Here is a 5,426-nt window from a genome sequence, read left to right on the forward strand (position 1 = left end):
GACAATGTCCCTCCCCCAACAAAAAAATTCATTATTGGCGACGACGACGGTAAGCCTGCTGCAACCAGCGCTCTACGCTTGTACCGGCCGATATAGCTATTTTTACAGCTTCTTTTTTTTTCTTCGAAAACTGATTCTCGTACAAATTGTCATTGGGCGGCCACTCAAAAAAATAAATTAAAATTTGTGTAGTTACACTCTATTTTATCTGCAAAACCGATCGCTATATAACATTTTGTACGGCTGTTAAAGAAAAAAAACAAATTAACATATAATATTATAACAGTGTAGGTTATAATAGGTAAACCGACCGCTATCCTTATAATATAATATTATATTATTATTCTGTAGACGACGCGTTAATTATAACACATTAATTAATAGGTAGGTTTAGGTATACCGAGCGAACAGAAGCCGAGATCTAAACCAGCCACCAGTGATGTTTAAATATCTATGACGTATATAACGTATACGCATTATGCGCATATATATGTATATAATAATATATTGTTACGGCCGAGAATGCGTAATATACGTATAATGATGATAATAATTGATTGTGCTGCGGAGTCGTTAAAAAAAAATACGAATATATAATATATATATATATTATTATTAGGCACCTATGTGAAATACCACGTGTGAAAAATCTGATACTAATATTTAAATACATATTTGGAGATATCGACGACGTATTTTATATGCTACATAATATATATTATATACCAACGCAGTAGTTGTCGAAGGTACAAATATTGGGTAAATGTATACTAATTGCGTTTTAACGTGATTGCGCGAATTCGATTTTTCGCAGACCCGTCTTGCGTGCGCGCACGTCACACGGCAGATAGCCGTTTTAGAGTCTTACCTACACGATGTGTGTGTGTGTGTGTGTGTGTGTGTGTGTGTGTGTGTGTGTGTGTGTGTGTGTGTGTACACATATATAACGTAAGGGCACCGCCTCTCTGGTCAAGGTGAATGATCTCTCAGCACAACAATAATAATAATAACGTTCTATGATAATATAATAATAAATATGAGATCCAACGCAGTTTCACAATGTCAATCAGAATCTCTTATAAAATATAAAATATTATATTATAATAATATGACGTACATGCGCACGGAGATAATGTGTAATATATACTATTTTACAAGCGCACCTCTATACATGCGCACGTTTTGAGCTTGTCGATGGCCCGCAAATTTATCGCAATACACATTATATTATATATATATATTATTTATATTGAAGTTAAGTGGGTCGAGCGTTAACGTGCGCCGTCTTGTCGTCTCCGCTGGCGACGTATATGAATTTCGCGCCACTCTTCTCTAAAAAGTTCGACGCGCGTCGGCCCGAAATGTAGGTCGACCGGTACCGTTTCGCACTTGTACAGCGCCGAAACGAAAGACGCGTAGTTACTTTATTTGCTGTATGTCAATAATAATGATAATAATAATAGGTTATTATTGTTATGAATGATGCGCGTGGCCGCCGTAAATATATTACTAATTATTATTGTAAAACACTCGCTGGCCCTTCGCAGGTGTCTCATAATCCATAATGAGTCTGGGGCTATACTGCGACAGACCGCAGGTCGAGATCCCGAAGATTTACTCGTGATAACCGCGACCCAACACTCCCGATGGCACAACATCGGTACGGCCGTTCAAATGCGACGAGGGCCGAACTCTACGTATGACAATGATGATGATTTCCATTAGGAATCATAGTACATACACGTCAAAACATAAAAAAAAACATCTAACATCGTCAGTCATTTAGTGTGATTTTCGAGCACACGTTCAATAGCGTTCGACAGATCTCCGCAGAAAAGTACACTATCCCACGTTTTGCTCGAAGTTTAAAACATAAGAAAATGTACGAGTATATCAAAACCGTCAATATACCTAGCTGCAGTTGCTACAGACCGTTTCTAAAAGTAGGTAATTATTTTAATTTAGACAGTATTTGTTGATATCGTGTTATTGTTATTGTTGTAATAATATTTCCATTTTTATAATTTTTTTAACGTTCGATAATAAGTATCTACTTTTAAACATATTTTTCGCAATACCTATTGATTTTATTTTAATCTCTGATCCGTGTTCAAACTTCAAAATATTAATTCTTTTGATAAATGCCAACCATTTCAGTAAATAATTATTGTATATAAAAAAAATCTCTTGCTACACAACATGAACTTTGTATACTCTTTATTTAAGACTATATTATAATAATATCAAGATAACAAAAAAAAAAATAGGATAACTAATATAATGTCCAATATATATTTAATAATTACAAACAAGATAAATAACAAAGAACACGAACTTTCAATAGTATGCTTCTGAATATACCTTTATATTATATTATTATGGTGTTTAATGCTTAAGGATATATATGTTAGGCAACACAACGTACGTCATTCGTATCTTTTCGCAAATATTAAAAACTTTTCACTTCGTAGGTCAATATACCGACTTGGCGTCATTTCCGGTCACCATATAAACTGTATATAGCTCTATAACAGCAACCTCATATCCATCATTGTAAAATAATATTAATCTATCAATATAGATCACTTTCAAGAGTCAAGAATACATATAGGTACTAAGGTACGTACATATTGGCGTTATGCAGTATACGTTTGATGTGAATATATTAGCAATATAAAACTAGATAACCAGTATCTGTTTGAACCGGTTGTGCTTGATTCAAGATCAATAGGTACACATAATAATATGATTAGAAAACTGATAAATTATTATTTTACGTGGTTATAAAATCGTGTTAATAAAAAAATGGTCTAAATATGAAGAAAGTGTTACAAATAAAGTACAATATATTATAATACATTTTCGGAATACTTAACTATTCAGTTTAAATTTTTTTAAATAATACATTGAATATCGATGCTTGGTTGATAACGTAATAATAATTATGAATTATCTACATAAAAACTAAAATAGAAAAATATTTTCGATATATTTTAAAAATTGTATTCAATCATAATAGTTGGAAATTAAACAAATTCTGTTACCAATGTACCATATTATATGTAGGTATACTAGCTTTTAGGTAACTGCTAATATCAAATTAGTTTATCAAAGTTAAAGTTTGTTTTACATAATTTAAAGTTTTTGTTATCGTTTTTTACAACGTGTATGATTAAAACTGATTCAACCCATAATAAGAAAGTTGAACAACAAAACAGTATGTAATATTATTAAAACAAAACAATTGCCAATGAATAATATTAATGTAGTACAATATACGTATAGAGACATAAAAGTACAATAAACTTCCATGTAAAGGTCACCGAAGAGACCTGCAATAATGGCCGCGCTAATAGAAGTGCCAATACTTCCAGATGACCACTAGGTATGTATAGTGTGCATAAAAAAACCAAATACATACACAATAATTTGCAAAAACCATTCGTACACAACATCATTGATATTATTAATTGATTTGGTTTTACGGCGTTTTATAGTTTTCATTCCATCATTACCTTTGGATTTCCACAGTTTTAATACCGTATCTTTATTCTTTATTAAATCGGTGGCTTGAGTTCCCCCTAATCAATATTTATTGCGAGAGTACGCGCGCTCACATTTTCTTTTTCATAATATTCTAACAGCCTAATTTTTCTGCTACAGTTAGGTGTTTTCGTTTGGAAGTCATCATGACCACGCACTTCAAAACGTTTTCAATTGATACTGACCACAAATGAAAAATAATCAAATACACATACCCGGCGTGTTCATAAGGTTATCGTATAAAAGCTCGATAAGATAACTATTAACTGCCATACATAATTTGGGCAAACTATACACATGTACATATTTTTTATTATTTCATCTTATAATTTGACCGTTTTTTAGAGTGCCTGCCGGTGGCGTCTTCATGTCAATTCAAGGGGAGGGGGGCGAAAATTAATAAGTAATTTAAATATCCCATGAATGTATTATGATGCTTAATTTAACTTCCGCAATATTATGTTTTATTTGATTTAATGTTTGTATCACAGTTTAAGATATAAATGAACCGTGGTCTGTATAATCAGTATAGACTTCAAAAATGTAAAAAAAAAATTAAAATATTATAAAAATTATAAAAAATGTATACTTAAACATAATGGATATTTTGTAAAACAAAATCAGAAAATTACATAATATAGGGTGGGGGGGCTGGTGCCCGCTATATAAATTTTTTTTTCCCTTAACACTTGACGGGACCAGAAAAAATTACCATTACATAAAGGTGACCGTCTTTTAGTGGTGACCGTTAACGGAAGTTTTTCTGTATAAAGTAATCGTAAAATAACGTATTTCCTCGATCAAAACAACAAATCGACGAATTAAATGATTTCGAAACCATCTGTTGTGAAAAAAAAAATTATAAGATATAATAGGTAATATTATTTCGATTGATTTCTTTATTGTTGACTAGCAAAGTAAACTAGATAAATATTGAAATGTACCTATAGGTACATAATAAAATGTGTTCAAGGATTTCGGATAACTGCGCAGTATATAGCCAAACTAAAGTCATTATGAAATCACACACTATGGATGCTGCTAACGGTTTTAATTTAATTTTTTTTTTTTTTGTAGTCTATTCCTCCATCTAGTTTTGTGTACTCCGAAGAGAGACAGAATTTTATGCACTTTAATCCATTATGGTTGACCCAAATAATATCGTTGCCATATACTGCAGACAAGAGCACTTCTGGCGTTTTGCGATTGACAGCAGATGTGATAGGTAGGTACAATCATAATAATAATAATGTAATACCCGTAACCGTATTTTTAAAAGAATTTGAAAGTCACAATCAATAATACCCATATTACAATATATGTTTCAAACTTCAGAGCGTATATATTATAGTAAATATAAAGGTATATTGTTTACGTTAAGTTATTTAAATAATCGAATTCCAAAACCACCATACTTCAAAAACATTAGAAACCAGAAAATAAGTGGTCGACTACGGGGACATAGTGACATACTGCAAGGAGAGACACCTGTAAATTATAATAATGTATAATAATTTATATTTTATAACACTATACCCATACAGAGTGTAATTGAAGAAATTCCTGAAAAAATAAATAACTCTTGATCTAATCAATATTAAACTTTTTTTATTATTACCAAAAAAAAAAATATTTTTATTTTATTAAACTTTTATTTTGGAAAAATTAAAAATAGCCAATTTTTAGACAAATTTTGATGGTAATAATGTTTGTTTAAATCAAATTATAGTTTATTTTTTAGGATATTTTTAAATACCAATATTTTATTGGAATAAATTAATTTGAAAAAATAACTTTTTAAATATTTTTTTTAGGAATTTCCTAACATCAGTACGTTTCTTAAATTATATATTATCCAAATAATATTCATAGTTGTTGTTATA

At 30.7% G+C, this 5,426-nt stretch overlaps 1 long non-coding RNA gene across 1 annotated transcript; it reads left to right on the forward strand.

The window, feature by feature from the left end:
• Positions 1-1,284: 1,284 nt before the first annotated feature.
• Positions 1,285-5,124, forward strand: LOC115033915. Its single transcript, XR_003839267.1, has 3 exons — positions 1,285-1,943; positions 2,472-2,619; positions 4,621-5,124. It is a non-coding gene; the product is annotated as an uncharacterized LOC115033915 (long non-coding RNA).
• The last annotated feature ends 302 nt before the right edge of the window (positions 5,125-5,426 follow it).

This window comes from Acyrthosiphon pisum, chromosome A1 (genome assembly GCF_005508785.2).
Source record: "Acyrthosiphon pisum isolate AL4f chromosome A1, pea_aphid_22Mar2018_4r6ur, whole genome shotgun sequence".
Taxonomy (NCBI): Eukaryota; Metazoa; Arthropoda; class Insecta; order Hemiptera; family Aphididae; genus Acyrthosiphon; species Acyrthosiphon pisum.